The 19,818-nt window shown below is 44.1% G+C and overlaps 1 protein-coding gene across 3 annotated transcripts in view; it reads left to right on the forward strand.

Annotated features, from left to right (window-relative positions):
- The first annotated feature begins 3,913 nt into the window (after window positions 1-3,913).
- Window positions 3,914-19,818, forward strand: part of LOC117694145 (F-box-like/WD repeat-containing protein TBL1X) — a 165,583-nt gene continuing 149,678 nt past the window's right edge. Inside the window, exon 1 of one of the 3 annotated variants that reach the window (XM_034484925.2) lies at window positions 3,914-4,325. The gene's annotated coding sequence lies outside the window, so the exon portion shown is untranslated. Of the gene's footprint in view, window positions 4,326-4,892; window positions 4,912-19,818 lie in introns of those variants that run through there. The other 2 variants (XM_034484924.2, XM_076918379.1) reach the window with 2 other exon arrangements.

Below are 19,818 nucleotides of genomic sequence, written 5' to 3' on the forward strand. Positions count from 1 at the left end.
TTGACTTTCTTTGCTTTCATAGCTGTACCTCAGGCACTGGATTTTTCTGTTCTCCCAGAATCTAGTGCCATCACCAAATAGAGGGGACTTGGTTTCCAAAGACACCTGCTACTCCCTTTCTACTATGATTTTGTTTCCTTGTTTTATTTAGAGAGACCACACATGCCCCCACCCCCGACACCCACACTTAAACACAAACATGCACATGTATCCATACACAAATATTGCAATATATTTGGGGCCAGGGTCTATAGTTCAGTGGCAGAGCACTTGCTTAGCCTGCATGGAGCTCAGCAGAAAAGGACACTATAGTGTTTACCTTGACAGCTGTATTTTTGGTACTTCTTTCTATTTCTTTTCTGTTGTATAATACTTATATCACAAGATATAGTGGTAAAGAACACATTTTATTTATCCATTTACTTATTTTTTTTAGCTAGGGTCTCATTCCTGGCTGGCCTGGAACTTACTAGGTAGACAGGTTAACCTTCAACAGTAAATCTGTTTGCCTCTGCCTCTGCCTCTGAAGTGTTGCAATTAAAGGTGTGTGCCACCACACTAGACCAGAGAACTCCATTAAAAAATTTTTTTATTTGCATATATTTATTTGTGGTGAGTGTCAACAACAGATGAGAGTTTTCAGGAATTAGTTCTTTCTGTTCAAGTCTTTATTGGATGAGTCATCTCCTAGACTCATTTTTATTTCCTATCTATTGCTAATGTGGTTATTTCTTACCAGACCAAGTTTAAGACTTCTTTGGGGGCTGAAAAGATGGCTCAGCTGTTAAGATCAAGTATTGTTATTTTAGAGGTTTTATTCTAGCCCTCGCATGGACAGCTTATAACTGCCTATAACTTCAGCTCCAGGGATCCAACACCCTCTTCTGGCCTCTACTGACATTCACATTCATGTGCATAGACACATGGACACAAACTTTAAAAACTAAATATATATATATATATATATATATATATATATATATATATATATATATATATATATATACAAAATCCTTTATTGGGCCCGGGTTTTACAACTGTTTTCTCTGTTTCTGGCTTGTCTTTCATTGTCAACACTATGTTTTACAGACTTCCATGATTTTAATGAAATGCAACTCACTTTTTCCTTTCATGCTTTTAGTATTCTCAAGCCACCACTGTTGAGAAAAGAATAGTCTTGGTGCTGCACAAAGAAATACACGACCAAAGTGAAAGCAATTCAGGAAGTCAGTCGATTTCTTTCTGCAAAAAGTGATCACCAAGATTGAACACACACACACACACACACACACACACACACACAGAGAGAGAGAGAGAGAGAGAGAGAGAGACAGACAGACAGACAGACACACACACACACACACACACACACACACAGCGCACCTTATTCCTCGTTCCTCTCCTTTGTTTTTATGCTTTCTTCCACAACAGCACCTACAGCAAAGAGCCAAAGCAGATGAATAGAATAATCTAATTTTCCATTCATGTAGTAACGTTTCAGAAAAATGTTGGTGATCTTATTATTTAAAGGGGGTACTGTTTTTATGTTTTTAGGTCTTACAATGTTTCAGTGGTTCCTATGACTCTTTATTATAAACCCTTGACTTAATTTTTTGGATAGGGGCTTGCTAGGTATCCCAGTCTCATCCTGCCTCAGCCCTCCAAATTTTGGGACTTTCCCCATAGCCCTCTACCAACTTTCTTTCTTTCCAAAACAAAGCAAAACAGGGCTTATTTATTCATTATTCTTAGGAGTATGTGTACCTTTGAGAATTTATGTGCCCCACATGCATGCAGGAGCCCTAGGAGGACAGAAGAGGGCATAGTATCTCTTTGAACCGGAGTTACAAGTGGAGATAGTCTGGCTTGTAGGTGCTAGAAATTAAAATTGAGTCCTCTGTAAGAGCAGTAAGCACTCTTAATCGATGAGCTAGCTCTCCAAATCCCTAGTCCTTGACTGTCCAAAAGCAAGAATTGGGATTATTGCTATAATATATCACGCTGGCACGGTAGAAAATCTAAACTCCCACTTTATTAGTCAGAGGAAGCCTATAATAAAACCTGGTCACTATGCTCCCTTAATGGCAGATGAGTTTTTTTTTCCCCACTACTTTCCCATACTTTAAAGATGATCATCACTTACTAAGTAACAGAAACATGCGGGGAAGCTTTTAACCAACTTCAGTTTAGAATTTCCAAGCACTAATTTGGGCAAGCCGAGCTGAACAAGCTAGGTGGGTAGGGTTTACTGCGCAGCTACTCGAGGGTCTGCGGTAGCTGAGAGCTGGCGACCGGGTAAAGCCTGAAGCTGTAATGATGTCAACTTGTTATTTACTTTCCAAATCTGAATGACTGAGCAAGGCGAAAGGAGAATCAATCAACCACAATGTGACCCTACAGGCGGAAAAAACGCAGCGCTACCACCAGCATGCAGTGGGGGAAGGGAAGCACGTGTAAACTGGGCCAGGGTTGCATCACGAGCAGGCTCGGGTTTTCGATTGCACCTTTCGTAATACCTCAGCATCAGTCTGCACAAGCTCAGGAGTCCAAGAGCTAAGAAGGGCAGGCTCAAGGGAGCTCTACCAAGTCCTTTGGGGGTGGGGTGGGGGCTTGAATGGCAGCTGATAGCTAATAAGCCAGTGTTCTGCTGATTCACAATTATGGAGACTGTGTAAGTGTGTATTTTTTATTGATGCGCTCTAATAACGGTGTACCAACAGTCGTTTGACATATTTGACGTTTCGTAGCAATATTCTGCAAGGTAATTTTGAGGTCCGCCTTTTTGATGGAGAACCGGCCCCTTAAAAACTCGCCCGGGGTTCTCCCCTCCACCCCTAACTACCAGAGCAACAAATGCCTAGTGTTCAAGGAAGGAGCAAGTGAGGTTAGGGTTTAAATTGCCGAGTGTTACTGGGCTCTTAGCACCGAGCTCATTAGAAGCCTAAGGGAGGGGCAAATTGATTTTAAAAATACTCAGCAAGGCAGACACCAAAGGTGCTGAGGAGGAGGGCCGGATATTTATTTAATTGAATTAAAGGCGGGAGTTGGGGGGAAATCGTCACCAACGTGGAAGGGAGGAAGAAGCGCCAGGGCTGGGCCTTACCAGTCATGGCAACAGAAAACAGTTTGCCAGCGCCCGCGGTTTCAGGCCTGGGGGTGGGGATTTGCAGATTTGAGGGCCCCAGTACCCTAACATAGCTCTCCCCGGCATATTTCTGCCTTAGTCTGGTACTGAAGCGTCTCCCAATGCATTTCTGACTGTTGGCTGAGAGGTGTTTTGCAAAGGTCATGGCTGCGCCCGAGTCCTCAATTTTTGCGGTGGGCGTAAAGGCAACTGGGGAGTGCTTTACGTCGTTAATTTTGAAGAAGATGCGCTCGGAGATGGGTTGCGCGAGAACCTTCTAGGCCAGCTGGGCGGCTTCATCTTTTGAGGTGGGGGATGGTAACACTTTCAGTGGCTTGGGTTACCATTCCCTCCCCTAATCTTCAGGGTGGCCCTTGTTCCCATCCCCTTCCCCCTCCCGAGCCACCTTAGAGTCCCGGGTTTGGGATTGGGTATCCGTGGAGGGACCCTGTTCCTCCTCATTCCTCTGGGAGCCTGTAGAAAAGGAGCCAGGGGCCGGGTTGGGGCCCAGAGGGCACCGCTTAGGCTTCCCTCCTCCACCTTGGGCTTGGGGCGGGGTGAGGTGGGGGTGGGGAGGCTTTAGGGTGAAGAACTGTGCAGAGATGTAAGTCTTTTCCCTGCCCGCGGGGGGCTGGGTCTGGACTTGGTCCTGGGAAGGGCGGGCCTGGCGTCCTAGCCCTTAGTGGGGGAGGGGCTGCCGCGTGGGGACGCGGGGCCCCCCCCCAAGGAGCTGGGGGAGGGGCCGGCGGGCACGCGGTGGGGGAGGGCAGGGCTGTAGAGAGCCTCTTCCAGGTGTCTGGGGAGGGCGGCGCGCTGTCGACCCCCTTGGCACGTCTCCCAGCCCGGGTAGGCGCGCTCGCGTCCGCTCCCAGCGGAGGTCACTGGCCGTGTCGGTCCCTCCCGCCGTCCCGCCCTCTGCCGCCGCCGCCGCTCCCAGCCCAGCCCCCCCAGTCTCGACGCTCGGGAGCGACAAGCCGCCAGCGCCCCCGCCCCGCCGCCGCTGCAGCGCCCTCCGGCCGCCATTCGCCACCGAAACTTTCCAGCGCCCGCTCTTCTCGTGGACTAGGTGGCGGGCCAGGGGCAGCGCGCGGCTGCTCCGGGGCGCTTGGCCCTCGTTGGCCTCTGCGCGGCCCGGGGTTGGTGACGGTGGACCCGCCAGTAAGCTGAGTGCGCGGCCACAAGTTGCACGGCTCGCGGCGAGGTGAGTACACGCCGGGCAGGGGCGCAAACTTCTCGGGCCGAGGGGCGCGGCGGTGACCCCGACCGCGGGCCCTGAAGCTTCTGGAGGGGCAAGTTGCCGTGTACCCCCCCACACCCAGGTTGGGCGCGCTCCCTGCACGCTGAACAATACCTCCGGGGCGGCCGCTCCCCGAAGTGGCCGCGCGCGCGGGGGGCGGGAAAGGCCTGGGTGCGCCTTTGTTTTGGGGAGAGGGAAAGGCAAGTTTAGGGAAGCTCTTGCAGTTCAGTCCCAGCATCTCTTTGTCTGAGGCTCCAGAGGGGGTTGGCTGGGCTGATTCGGGTCGCCCTGGGACTTGGGGGCCGCGCGGGATCCCCTTGTGGGGGAGGGGAGCCTCATTCATCCTCGAGGCGCGGGCCGGCGCTCCCGGAACCCGGTGGACGCGCGGCGGCGCGCGGGGGAGAGTGGCTGGCCCGTCTGTGCTCAGTTTCCGAGGCTCAAACTGTCAGGGAAGTCCGGGAGCCCCCTCCCCATACGTACTCCCAGGCCTGGTCTCAGGGACCTGGGCTGTGGGGGGGTGACAACGATGGAGGGCGGCTCCTCTGGCTAGGTAAGGGAGAGGGACCGCCCAGCACGGCCTGGGGAGGGTGTAAACCTGTTGCTTTGGGGCTGGGGAGGGGTTCTCTAGATCCGCACTCACCCACATCCCCGTCTTAGGAATTTCCCTTACGTAGAGACGGGTGCAGGGAGCAGGAGTTTATATGGGAGGGGTGCGCCTTTGAACCTCGGTGATCTTGGGGTTTTGTGACAACTTTAGGAGGAGGCTAGAGGCCCGCTGGTGCTGGATGGGGCCTGGGCTTCACGTGCGTGAGCAATGCGCAGTCAGGAGCTTGGGGCTTTTTTTTTTTTTTTCGCCTTCTTTTGCTTACTTTTTTTTTTTTTTTTTTCTTTTTTTTTTTTTTCTTTTTTTTTTTTTCCGAGCTCCTGGCATTCTCAGAGGCCTCCGCACCGTAAATTCCGCAGTTAGGGTCAGCTTGTTTCTTTCTGACCAAGTGTTGTGGAAGCAAACCCTAAAACAGCTCCCCTCCCCCTAACCAAAACCTAAGCCTCACTGCTAGTGCAAGTGTTTGTTTCTGTTCTGCTTTGGTGTGTGCGCCTTGACCTGACTTGTGTTTTGTTCTGAGCCAATCCCTGGTTTAACTTAAAAGAGGACCCAGGAATTCAGGAGGGGGAGTGAGTGCTTTGTCGTGTCCCCCCCCCCCCCCCCCCCCGTCTTCGTTTAGGGTAGCAAATAGGTCTTGATGGGTCTATGAAATTTACCATTAGTCATTTCTAGAAGACGCATAGAAAGGTGTGAAATAGTGTTGAGTGTAGACGGCACTTTTATTTTTAAAGGGATTTCATGTCCAAGTGTGTTGCAGATTTTCATGGCACCACCCACCTGGGCAATTAGTACAAGGATGAAAGTTGAAGTTCACTTGATCCACTTATTAAAATGGCCCCCTAAAGCTTTTCAAGCCTTTAATCACACACACACACACACACACACACACACACACACACCCCTACCTGTAGGACAGGCATGGGTGATTTGGGGTTTAAGGCTCTCATCTACCCTAGGATACATTCTTACTTGGGTCAGAGAAGTCCACTTAGGCATTACTACTAAAAGAAAGAGGAAGATATTTTACCCCTTTTTATGGTATTGGGCAGATACTCAATTTGAAGTTTACCTCGGTTTTGCTGTTGGGTTTTGCTGGTTTTCTAGGCCCAGAGAGTCACACCAAAGCAAGGCCTTTGGGGAAAATTGTAAAAGGAGGCTGATTGCTGTCTAGTACGGTGGGCTACCAGGATCTTTGGTGTGATGATAATTTTCTTTGATGTAGGATTATTGTGGTTTGAATGAGAATGGCCTCCATAGGCTCATATTTGAATGCTGGTTCCTCAGCTGGTGGAAATGTTTTTGAGAAGGTTTAGAAGTGTGGCCTTTTAAGGTATGTGTATCCCTTTGAGGTTTCAAAGGCCTACACCATTCCCAGTTAGCTCACACTCTGCCTGTGTTTGTGGATCGGATGTAAGGTCTCTTGCTCCAGTGCCATGCCTACCTGCTGCCATGCTCCCTGTCATGATGTCATGATGTCATGGACTCTTAACTCTCTGAAACTATAAGTACCAGTGAGTTCTTCCTTCTGTAAGTTGTCATGATCTCTTCAAAGCAATAGAAAAATAAGACAATTGGATCAGTTCAGAGAACTATAAACACCTTTAAGTTTTATATATTAATTTCTACATCTTAAGTTTGCTTCAGTAGACAGTATAGGTACCAGTAGTGTAGTATAGGACTGTGGAATTGTAAGTGATCTGGAAGCCTATTTTTTTAATGTTTTCATGTATATGTAGATGTGTTTGTGCACTTGTGTTTCTGGTTGTGTGTGTCTATGTATGAGGGAGGTGGAAGTCAGAGATTGATATGGGGTATCTCCCTTAGTTGGTAATTATCTATCTGTGTTCTTTTTTCAGACAGGGTTTCTTTCTCAGGCAACTTGAAGCTCAGTAATTTGGCTAGACTGACAAACCCCAAGGATCCTCCTCATTGTTGGAATCATAGACACAGACTGTAGCACCCACGTTTTTTACATGTGTTCCCAGGGATTAAATTCAGGTCTTCACTGTTCTGATTGAGTCATTTCCTTGAACACCAGTTTTACATATCAGAGACTCTACATTTTTATTGTTATGGTTACATGGTGAATCTACCTTGCTAGGTTCTTGGGATAGTGTTTATTGGGAACCATAACTGAGAAAGTGGTTACTTAGAACAGCCAAGTTGCTGGGTCTGTTCCAAGTACTGATTGGAGAGAAGAAGATGCTCTAGCCCCATTTAGCCTGAACTGTGAAAAAGCCCACCTAGATACCCAGTTGCATCATTTTATACATTTGCAAAAATCAAAAGGAGGGGCTAGGGATGTAGCTCAGTTGGTAGGGTGCTTACCTAGCAATCAGGGCTTTTAGCAGTCATTTGCTAAAAGAGGCCCTGTGTTCAATCCCTAGCTATGGAGATCATCTCAGTATTGAGGAGCTAGAGAAAAAGGTTAGTAGCAGGCACAGCTTGGTTGCAGAGAGGTTGTCTTAGTTAGTGTGCATGAGGCCTTTGGTTCAAACCCTGTTAATTCTAGAAAAAAAGAAACAAAACAAAAACTTTATTATGCAAATGAAGAAGTCGACTTCACTTTACCAGAATGTCCTTCAATGAAGATTTTAATTTTTTATTACATTTCATTTATTTATTTGTGTGTATGTGCTTGTACACATAGAAGTCCGGACAAGTTCTCTTTTTCCATCTTGTGGGTTTCGGGTGTCAAATTAGGCACCAAACCCCTTACTGGATATACCACATTACCCACCCTATGATGAGGACTTTATAGCCCTTTCTGATACGGATTACAGTCACTGTGTCCATTTTCCAGCCAAGGAAACTGATTCTTAACAGAGGGCAAGTAATCCACTCATACATAGGGGAGGGACAGGCATGTGAGTCCCAAGGCCTAGCTCTTAAACTTGGACTTCCTGTGCTTTCTTGTCTATCTAGTGTGGATTTTCCCACTTGGGACAAGAGATATATAAATTCCACTCCCCTCTCCTGCCCCCCAGATTTCCATTAAATGTTGATAGGGATCTGTCAATCAGTATTGTTTCTGTTTTATCCTGGAAGGCCCTCCACGATTCAGATGGGGATTGTTTTTTTTTCTGTAGCTTTGCCACTGTGTATGTCCGTAGAATTAGCTGAAAACAGTTTTGCTCTGTTGGAGTCCATTTTATGGATTCAACAGCACATGATATTCAACCAGTAACATGTTTTACTGAACAGAGTTAAATGTGCAAAGGTCTGGTCTCCCAGGGCTGTTTTGGTACTTGAAGTTTTCATTAAAAAAGCAGGAATTTGAGTTTAGTTTTTGTAGGGTGCTTTTCGATTTTGAAATAATTCACAGCCAGGTTGATTTAAACGCGTGTGCGTGCGTGTGCTCACGCGCGCACATATTCATGTTGTTGAACAATTCCTCATGTCATTCCTCAGGTGTCCATATTGATTTCAGTTTTTGTGTGTGTACCTGTGCAGATGTGTGCAGATGTGTGGGCATGTGGAGGCCAGAAGTTGACACTAAATTTCATTTATATTTTGAACAGGGGGTCTTACTGAACCTGGAGCTCACCAATTTGTACACACTGGAGTTACTATATATTACCACTTGACCAGTGAGTGTCAGGGATCTTGTCTCTAATTCACAACTCTGGGATTATAGGCATATACCATCCACTATCCCTATATTTTTATATGGATACTGAGGATGAATCCTCATACTTGTGTGGCAAGCACTTTGCCCACGGAGCCATCTTCCTGACTCCCCACCCCTTTCTTTTTGAGACAGGGTTTCACCATATAATTCAGGTGGGCCCAGGACTAGTTTTGTAGACCAGGCTGGCCTGGAACTTGGGCATCCGCATGCTGCTGCCCCTGCTGGGATTAAAGGTGTGTACCACCACCACCTGGCCAGCTTGTACAGTTTTTTTTTTTTGTGGGTTCTGAGAATTAAACTCAGGTTCTTGTGCTTGTGTTACAGGGACTTTGCTGGCCCAACTACCTCTCCAGTTCCCAGATTTTTCTGTATTTGTGTGCGATAGTGAGTATTGGGTATCATATATATGACATGTAGGTAAAATCATGGAGCTACATTTGCAAACTCCATTTTATTCTGAGACAAGACTTCACCAGGTACCTAAGCTAGCTTTGAGTAGGTAATCCTCTTGAATAGCTGAGATGATGGATGGGCCTGGGCCACCTCACCTGGTCTGTGTCTGCTATCTCTTGTAAACTCTGGGTACCTTGGGTTCTTTCCTTTCCTTTCTTGAATTTTAAATCCTAAATACTGAGTTTGAATTCAGGAGGTCAAAGTCTTCCAAATTATAAAAAGATTCACAGAAGAAGTGCTTCCACAAGGTGCTGGTCACAGCAGTCAGTTCCTATAAAGAATAAAAACATAACTGTTAGTGTTTCCTGAACATTGGCCTTTGACTCAAGGTATTTTTAGTAGTTAGTTGATCTATCCTTTGCATAGTTATGTGAATATGTTAGGACAAGGGAGAGGAGAAACCCAACTTGTGTTTCCTGGAGACATCTCTTTGTATCTGTCCTCATGCACTATTTTTATCTTTTGATTTTAATCTTATTATTGTTTGGATTCACTCTTTTGCTCTCTCTGTCTCCCTTCTCCCCCCTCCTCCCTCTTTCCGTTCTTTGAGCCAGAGTCTCACTACATAGTCACTGGCTGGCTCTGTAGACCAGGCTTGCCTGCCTTGTCTCCTAAATGCTGGTATGAAAAGTTCCATACTTGGTTTAATTAATTAATTTATATTTTGTGTGTGGTGTGTGCATGTGTTCATGTATGTGCATTCAGGCATGCAGATGAATACATTTGTGTTGTGCACACACATGTGTGCCAGAGGTTGATGTTAGCTGTCTCCCTCAATCATCCTTTCAGTTTAGGAGACAGGAGCTCTCACCATTGCTGGGCTTCCAGATATACACTGCCCTGGGAGAGAGGGAAGGGAGACAGAAGGCAAGACCTGAGGGGAAAATCTTGCCTCTGTCTCCAAAGGCCAGTTCCTTCCTTCATACTAAAATAGTCATGGAAAAAAGAAAAAAAAGTTTATCTTTCAAACATTAGGAAAGGATAAATGTTTACAAAATGATTTTAATCTTGCTTCCTCATTGGAGATGATTTTAAAACGTATTTAGTAGTGAAAGATTAACAGTTTATTGAATGTAGTATACCAGTGAGTTTTTTTTAAAGGGGAAAAGGGTGAATCTGAGGTGTCAGGAAACCTGAGGAAGCAAGTGTCTTGGCTCAGTCAGCTGAGAAACTGTCATGTTCAGTGCTGAGTGATCACTGTAGGTCACAGAGGTGGGAAATCTTGATCAGGAAGCTGGGGCTCAAAGGGGGGAAACCCCAGAATTTACTTAAGATACCTTTATACCCACAGGAAATTAGTTGAACTATGGGTCCATTATAAAAGTTATTTTGAGTCAAGTCTCCCCCAATGGCTTATTTTGAGCTTGACCTCCCTCTGCAAGACTCTCTTTCACTGATAGAAGAGTCAGTCACATCAGGGCTATCCAAGTATCCTGATGGAGATAGGCATGGGGCCTCGCACTTACCATCCCTTTGGAAGAGAGTTGAATTTCAGAGTCTTTGCAAGATCAATAGGTGGTCTTAAGCACTGAGCCTTTTCTCTAGCCCTGCCTCCAATTGGCTCTTTAGTCTCTTCCCTCAGCCTCTGGAGTGCTGGGATTACAAACATGTGTTGTACACAGCTGGCACATTAGTGTTTTGGGGGCAGGGTATGTTAAGAAATAAATGACCATAGCTGCTGCCAGGTACAATAAGAGTCTCGGATGCTCACAGGAAAAAGGAAAAGGGGTGAGATGGTACTTGAATAATGATTGAAATTCAGGCCTGTGGGTATAGGGGAAGAGGGAAGAGGGTCAGAGAAACGCTGCTTCCCAAGAACTCAGAGCCCACGAATATACAAAACTTTCTGTTTCTTACTGTGGTTTTTAAAGATGTTACAGAGCACTAGATTTGGCTTCAAGTCACCTTCTTATTTGTGGTTTTGATTAGGAGAACTCCCAGATAGCCCTGTCTCTGTTTATGCAGACTCAGAAAGAAACCAGTGGAAACACTGGTCAACCTGGAATTTCAGTGCCACACAGGTACGATAGAAACCTGAAAGAGTATAGATAGGCAAGGAGTGTCTCAGATTTTTTGTGTGATTGTGGACTCTAGATGCTGCTTCTGTCTGCATCTATATAACTGGTGGCATAGTGAAGTGAGCCCGAGGTTTGGGGACTGTGCTGTTGTTGTTGTTTTTTTTTTTTTTTTTTTTTTTTTTTTTTTTTTTTTTTTTTTTTTTTTTTTTTTTTTTTTTAACTTGACACAAGCCAAGGTCATTTAGAAAGAGAGAACCTCAACTAAGAAAATCAGATTGGCCTGTGGATAAGTCCATGGAAGTGGGAGGTGCCACATCTGGGCAAGTGGTCCAGAGTTTTAGTATAAGATAACAAGTTGTGCAAGCCATGGGGAGCAAGCCAGTAAGTAGCACCCCTTCATGGCCTCTGCTTCAGGTTATTATTGTTATTTAAAATTTTTTGAGATTATAATTACAGCATTTCTACCTTGCCTTTTCTTCCTTCAAATCTTCCCATATACTGTAGTCTGTAATTTCAGTCCTAGGGGACTCTGTCATCCTCTTCTGACCTCTGTGTATCAGGCAGGCACATGGTGTACATATAGACATACAGCCAAAATGTTCATATACATAAACTAGTACAGTAAATAAATCTTAAAGAGAGCAGTAATTTTTCTGTACAGAACTGCTGACAGGTGTTAAATATCATTTAATATTTACAGTGTTCAGGTGGGGGCCAGGCTGTTTGTTATCTTCAGACACAGGGCACTTGGGCATGCAAAGCTCCTAAAGTCTTCCCCATAGATCAGTCATGGAGAAAATTGAGAACTCATTTTGTGTTTGTTTTTTGGAAAAAGGTGAATTATTGTTTTGTTGTTTTTTGTGTTTTTTTGGCAGGGGTTTGTTGAGACAGCGTCTCTTGCTGCCCAGGTTAGTCTTACATTTACTGTGTAACTGATGTTGACTTTGAATTCCTCCTGATCGCCCTGCCTCAGTCTCCCTGCTGCTGGGATGCTGGGTGTGCACTGCTATGTCAGGCTTTAAAAAAAACAAATTCTTACTTGCACTGCTCACCTCCATTTTACTTTGGGCAATAATTTTTTTTTTTGCTTTCTGTGTTTTCATGGCAGCTGCTATGTTTTCTAGAAGACCCCTTGTCTTGGCAGTTTGACAACTTAGATCTTAATTTTCTGTTCTTATGACAAGACGTCATGCCCAAGGCAACTTAGAGAAGACAACATTTGATTTGGGGGTTTTAACAGTTTCAGAGGATTAAAGTTGGTGACTACCATATTGAGGAGCATGGTAGCAAGCAGACAGGACAGGCCTGGTGCTGGAGCAGTAGCTGAAAGCTTACAGGTGGAGACACCAACCATGAGGCAGAGCAGGCTAACCAGAAATGGTGTGGGCTTTTGAAATGGTGTGGGATTTAAGCTCCCCCAACCCCTTCAAAAAGACCAAACCTCCTAATCCTTCCCAAACAGTTCAACTGCTGGGGACCAAGTATTCAAATATATGAGCCTGTGGTAGCCAGTCTCATTCAAACCATCACAAGTGGCCTGTCAAGTGTGTGGGATCACTTGAATCTGTGTGTCCAGCAGTGTATACATGTTTGTGTATATGTGTGCACAGGCTTGTGTGTTACATGTTTACACATTTGTGTGGAGGCCAGAGGTCAACATTGGGTATCTTCCTCACCTAATATTTTGAGCCAGTTTCCTTACTGAACCTGGTGCTTGCTCATTTGCTGACTGGACAGTGAGCTCTGGTGCTCTGCCTGTCTCCATGTACCCAGCACTGGGATTACTAACCACTACAGCTGGCTTTTATGTGGGTTCTGGAAAAGGAACTCGTCTCCATGTCTGCAATCTGTGCATTATAAACCACACTGTTTCCTCAGGCCTAGGTGTCAAGATTTTAATTAGAAAGCCATGCATTAATTTTTTCATATGACCACTTTTCCCCTTTAGGTTTGTTAAGGATCAATATTTTATGTTGACTAAATGCTGGGGTTGGGAGGAACAGACACTTATTTCTGTCTCAGACTCAGTCTGTTGTTTTTCTCATGATTAAAATAGGTACTGTATAGTTAACATCAGTAGGATAGGATGTGAATTATAGTTAAACACAGACACACACAGACTGACTATCTCTCCCTCCCTCTATAGTGAAAGTTAAAGCAGGTAGAGATTCTCATTAACCTAATACCTTGTCTACCAGCACTGCCCAACTTCTGCTAGAGGCCTTGCCTGGTGCAAGCAGGTCTTGGTTTAATGTTGGAAGCAGGTCAACAGGATCCTGTGACACTGCTTTAGCTTGGAGCCAGCATCCTCATATCTTTGTTGAGTGACAGCAGTCATTATCCATTTGATGGTTCGACAACCAATTACACGATTGTAATATTTCAGAAATCTGTCTCCAAGGATTGCCCTAAATGGACTGTATCTTCTGAACCGTACTGGTTTGTATTTACTGTGTGTTGAAACAGTATGCTTACTATGTGCAGGTGTTTCTGCACTATTCTGAAAAATTGAGGAGACTGGTTAAGGCAAGGGAAAAGCCACTGCGCCATGAATGCTGTTGAGTCCAGGAACCTGGCAAAGAGAATATAGAATGAAGTGCTTGGTCTGGTTACACTGAGCAAGGACTGTTAACAGAATTCACTCAAGGAATGAAGTGGCTTCTCCTTAGAAGATGAGGCTATTAAAATGAGCTGTCGTGGATTTTCCATGGAAATAAAAATCATTTTTTTTGTTCAAATAATTGTGAGGCTTGATAATTATAAAGATCTGAAGTTAGCAAAATTATATAGCCCAAGTTTATTACATTAGTGTGCTCAAATCAAATATAGAGTAAGATTAACAGCTGCCTTCTCCTATTCTCTTTTCCTTTCCTGATTTTTTCTTCCTCCTCCCTCTCTTCTCTTCTTCCTTTCTTTTTTCCTTTTGCTATTGAACCCAGAGCTTTGTACATGCTAGGCAACCATTATAACGCTGAACTATATTCAGAATATCCCAGTTAGCTGCCTTCTGAATACATACCTGTTTTGAATATCCAAGATATATTTTCAGGAAAATTTGTCGAAACAAGAGACTTTGAATTTTTTTCGTGTGTGTGTGTGTGTGTGTGTGTGTGTTTGTGTGTGTTTTGTGGGGGTGGAGTTCTTCAAGTACCAAAGGCAAAGGCATGCCAGTTCTTTTTATGGTACTAAGATGACGGAATCTAGGGCCCTTTCAAGCTAGGCAAGTACTCTACCACTGAACTATTTCCTACCGCCATTTAATTGGAGAAGATGACTAAATATCTGTTCTTTCTACCTCCCAATTACTGGGATTATAGGTGTTCACCACCATGCTAAGCTTATAAGGTGCTGGAGAGCAAATTTAAGGCTTTGTACATATGAGGCAAACACTCCTATAACTAAACTATCGTCAGGGTACTTCCAGTCCTCCCCGCCTCATTTAAAAAACACATATTGTTGAGCAATCAGGCATAGTTGCTAGTACACATCTTTAATCCCAGAAGTCAGGTATATCTTTGAATTATAGCCAGCCTGGTCTACAGAGTCAGTTCCAGGACAGCCTGGGCTACACAGAGAAACCCTGTCTCAAAAAAAGCAAAAACAAAAAAACAAATTTTTTTTTTAATCATTTAAACAAAATCTTACAAAGTTACCTAGGGATGCCTCAAACTTTAAAAAATTGTTTTATTTAAAATTTGTTTATGTGTACGGATGTTTTTTCTGCATGTCTGTGCACCATGTGTGTGCCTTTTGCCAGAGGAGATCAGAGGAGGTCATTGGATCTCCTGAATTGGTGTTACAAAAGATTGTAAATCACCATGTAAGTACTGGTAACTGAACCTGGGTCCTCTGGAGGAGGAGAAAGAGAAAGTGTTCTTAACTGCTGAGCCATCTCTCCAGGCCTGGGTTTGTTTGTTTGGTTTTGTTGTTGTTGGTTTTTTTTTTTTTTTTTTTTTTTTTTTTTTTTTTTTTTGAGACAGTCTCACTCTATATTGCTGTGTGACAGAATTTACTGCAAGGCCCAGGCTAGCCTCCAAACTCATGGCAGCCGTCCTGCATCAGTCTCCCAATAAGTATTGCAGGTGAGAGCCACCCTGTATCTCCTCAAGCTTTTGATCCTCTGTCTCATTGTCCTGAGAAGCTGGATTTGCAGGTGTGTATCACCAAGCCCTGCCCTGTTGAATTTGGGGTCTTACTTTCTTCATGTCATAGTAAGCGAGCAGCAGGAGGCCATTACTGTAATCTTGATTTTCTGTGATGCCTTTGCTTTTTTCCAGTTCATGGCTTGCTCTCTGATTTCCTGTTCTATTTACTTTTCCATTCAGTGTTCTATATTTGGACAACAAATGTATTTCTGTGGGTGGGTTTCTGGTGTCCCAGATGTTCATGGGAGTGGAATTTCCCCAAGCGCACAAGGGGGCCTGGGTAGCAGCTAGTGTTTGGCTTTGTGTATCTCCTAGAGTTGAAATAAGATGATCCTGGATGTGGAGTGGGCAGCAGCTCCCGTTGTTTTGCTTTGCCTTGCCCTCAGTATTTGCTTTAGTTTTGGTTGCTGGAGATACCAGCTTCAGGGATGTTTCCTTTGTCATAGAGCTCATTTTCATTTATTTATTTTTCTCTTGCAGCACTGGAGATGGAAGCCAGAGCCTTATGTATGCTCTCTCCCACTGAGTGATACTCCTCCATCCCTTCCACCCTTGACATAGAATTCTAAAGTTTGCCTTTTAAAGTGACTGTTCTTCACCAGCATTGTTGGTTTAAATGACATGCCACAAAAGTCACCATCTTAAGTGACCTATGCAAATCTCACTGTTAGTAGCTTGTAGAATATTCTCATTGTAGTTCATGTCCAGTGGTCAGTTGACTCCCTAACCCTGTCATCGGCAAGCTCTGGATAAGTGTTTTGTTTTGTTTGGTTTCCTCAAATTTTAGAGCCCTTTTTAGTTTTAATTAAACTTTCAGAGTGTAATATTGGACTTAATACTGGTCTCCCCGCCCCTCCTTACCAAGGGGAGTGATTGACGGGCTAATTTAATTGGCATCCCACCTCTGTTTGTTTGTTTCTTTTTTCTTTCTCTTTCTCTCCCCTTTCCTCACTCCCTCCCCTTCCTTCCTTTTTTCCTCTCTTCCTCTCTTTTTCTGTTTTTATATATTTAATTTTTTTGAGGTGGAATATCTCTGTGTAGCTCAGGCTTTTTATATGCAGATGCTGGGGATGGAACCCAGGGCTTCATGCTTATGAGGTCAGCACTCCAATTGAGCTACAGTACTAGCCCTGGATGTTTAAAAATCTTGTGGTGTCTGTTCTCTCCTTCTGCCTCCTTCTGTGCCCAGGGGATCACACTCAGGTTTGTCAGGCTTTTGGTAACTAGCACCTTGACTGGTTGAGCCCCCTTATAATTTTTTGGCTGCAGTATAAAGGAGGTACGTAGATGCTTCATAATGACTGAAGCCCCTGGCCTAGAGATTTTAATATTCTCATAGAAGAAACACAAGCCTTTGCTACTGATCACCAAGTAGGTCTTATTTTTTTATATATAAAACGAAGGGTTTGCAAGACTCAGAAGCTCATTTTAGAGGGGGAGAAGTAATTTTCTACCCCCTTGGAAGTGTTTATTCATCAATATACAAACAATGAATGGCCAATGCAGATAGAGGAATTGGGGAACCGGGAGTTTTCCTCTGGGAATTGCATTTCATTTGTGTGTGTTCTGTTCTGAAGGTGCCTGGCTGACTGACGCTTGCCTTACTTAAGAATCGATGAGCTTGCTATCTTCAATTTGTGTGGCATGCAGCCTTCTCTCCAACTCTTGTCTGCTCCTGCTCCAGGAATATGGACTGCACAGATCTGTCTGCTCCCTTGCAATTTCTGTGTGGCTCCTGGCTTTCTTTCAGAGATAGCTCTCTTTTTCTTTATTTTTGATACAGGCTTGTTATGTAGCCTAGGCTGGCCTGGAACTCAGTATCTTGCCGGTTTGGCAGTGATCCCAGCTCAAAATCCATTCATTTTTTTCTAAGACAGGAAATATAAAAATGCTGCTTTAAAAAGAGCCCAGGCTGTGCAAGTCTCCTTCTCTGCCACTCTCTAGACTACCCAGTGTTCTACAGGGTAATTTTTTAGACCTCTTTTTCTAGCAAGTTCCGCAGCTCTGTGCAAATATGCAGTCTCATACTTTTAATCTATATGGAATCATGTTATGCCTGTTTAGCTTCACCTACTTTATTTTTGTTTTTATTAAGTTATGTTGGAAATAAAGTAGAATGAAGCATACATTTAATTAATTTTTTGGCACACATACATGTGCACACATAAATATCTGTAAAACTTGGATGACAACCAAGTACCAAGTATTCTTCCTACACTCCAATTTCCTAGTACCTTTTAGTAATCTTACTTGTACGTTTGGACACCCCTGATCTGCCCTCAGATAATCCTTGATCCTCCTTCTTCCCCACCCCCAACCTAACCTTTTGTGCCTGAAAGATAATTCCTCTACCACTGAGCTACAGTCTCAGACCCTGGGGTAAATGTGTACTGGAGGTTGTTGAATTGGCCCCTGGTGGGCTTGCTAGCATATAAAAGGGCCAGGCCGCACTCCCAGGCTTCTTACTTTGTGTTGGTGGTGCCTGGCTTCCTAACAGCTTCCCAGTGACAGCTGCCGGTGGAAGGCTCACACACACTTTGAAGGGCTCTTGCCTTCAAGGAAGTCCTTAAAAATGATGACTGGGACTTCATTCTTTCTTTTGACACTTTTCTCTCCTAGACTGTTCTTTGTCTTATAAGGTTGCTGGTAGCTGAGACACTAGGTTCCACATTTTTGTATGTGTGGTTGAATATGGCTCCTGGGTTTGATTTCTTGGCGACAAGAATTATCTATTGGGAATCCCCTGGGGTAAGTGAGGTAAGGTGTTAATTTTCTGTATACCTCAGCCTTGAAATTCTCCCTTCCTCATCAAATGGAGGCTTACCTTTATTGATCTCTGCCGGCAGCTGGTATGGCCCTTGGATGCAGTTGTGGAATGGGTAAGCACCTACTTATGTGTGACAGGCTGGTAATCGTACTTATTATGCCTAAGACTGCAATGTAGTACTGTGCCTGCTGAGGCTTAAGGGTAAATGGAACACATTACTTGTTTTTTCTTTCATAGCCAAACCAATTCCATTCTTTATGCACCCTCACCCCTCATAGAGCCAGACTCAAGCTCATCAACCCAGTTTTAATTCCTTGGTTAGTCTCTTGTGAGCAGTGTGATACAGGACCTTATTGGAGAAGCTAGAGATCACAAAAATGTTTAGATTATGGCCAGTAGATTTGATAACATTGATTTAGTTTATTCGGGGAAAAAATATGCTTGTGTGAGAGCAAGTCTGCATGCTTACCAACTTCCTGGTTTTGTCTTTCTTGTTTGTAGGTGGTGCCAGGAATCCATCTTGTGAATTCTAGGTGGATCTCTGCCTCTGAGTCCAAAACCTCAGCCCCACATCTTTTCTCTTGTTGCTGAGCAGAGCTCATACATCTTAGCATAACCAGCTCAGAAGATGCTGTGGGAGGGAGGGCTTATTTTGGATGATTTTATAAATAAGCATGTAATCACTTCAGGTAGTGTAAGACTGACCAGTGATTTCATCCAAGTGTGGTTTGGTGAACCAATGAGTTCATTAGGGTTACTTACAAGAGAAAAGGTGACTCAGAGGTAGTTATATCATTAAAAATCCCACTCCAGTGTGGGTGACAACTCACAAAAGCTACATTCCTGGATCTTGTTGCTTACCCAGCTTTACCATAGAGATTTTCCTCTGTACTAATTGCTTACCAATTGCTATGACCTCAGGGAAGGGACGTGTGGACCTTACAACTTAAAAAAAACATTAAATTATGTTTATTTACTGTGTGCATGTATATATGCTCACCATGTGCTCCTTTGCCATAGTGCCAGACTGGAGGTCAGAGAACAACTTGGGGAATCTGGTCTCTCTTCTACCATGTGAGTTCCGGGGAGCACCTTTACCTGTTAAGATACCTAACCAACACAAATCTTGTAACTTTCTGAGCTTTCCTGAGCCTGTAAGTTTCACTAACTTACTAATTCTTCTGAACCTATATCCTCCTTATAGGAAATGTTTTATAGTAAGAGGATTCAATCTATGGGATTCTGGAATTAAAAATTACCTGAAGTACCTGGTTGTCATAGCATAAGGTCCTGGTAGATGCTTTAGCTTTTTTTGTGAGTGGGGGATTGTACTAGGGAGACTAGGGGATAGGAATGTGAGGGTGGGTGGACTGGATAGAAATGGGGGGGGGGTGGATGCTAGGGATTGAAACTCAGACCTTGAGCTTGTGTTAAAAGTGTGCATTGTATTGGTAAATTACCCCTCTGGTCCCCTATGCTTTTACAATGACAGATTTCCTGAGAATACATACAAGTAGACCCTTTAAAGTGTGTAGTTGAGAAGTTTCCTAGTGTGTTTAATAAGTCGTGTACTCAGCATTTCTAATTCTAGCACATTTTCTTCATCTTCCAAAGAGATCCTGTGGCATCATGACATCACCCCTATCTTTCCTTCCCTCCAGCCTCTGTCAACCACAGATCTCCTTTCTGTCACTATGGATTTGCGTAGAATTTATATTTCATCAAAATGGAGCTATACATCATTACATGTATCCCTTAATGCCTGGCTTTTTGCTCTTAATTAAAAAATTGCAGTCAGGCATGGTTGGTATATGCCTTTAATCGTAATCCTAGCACTTG

This window comes from Arvicanthis niloticus, chromosome X (genome assembly GCF_011762505.2).
Source record: "Arvicanthis niloticus isolate mArvNil1 chromosome X, mArvNil1.pat.X, whole genome shotgun sequence".
NCBI classification, from domain to species: domain Eukaryota; kingdom Metazoa; phylum Chordata; class Mammalia; order Rodentia; family Muridae; genus Arvicanthis; species Arvicanthis niloticus.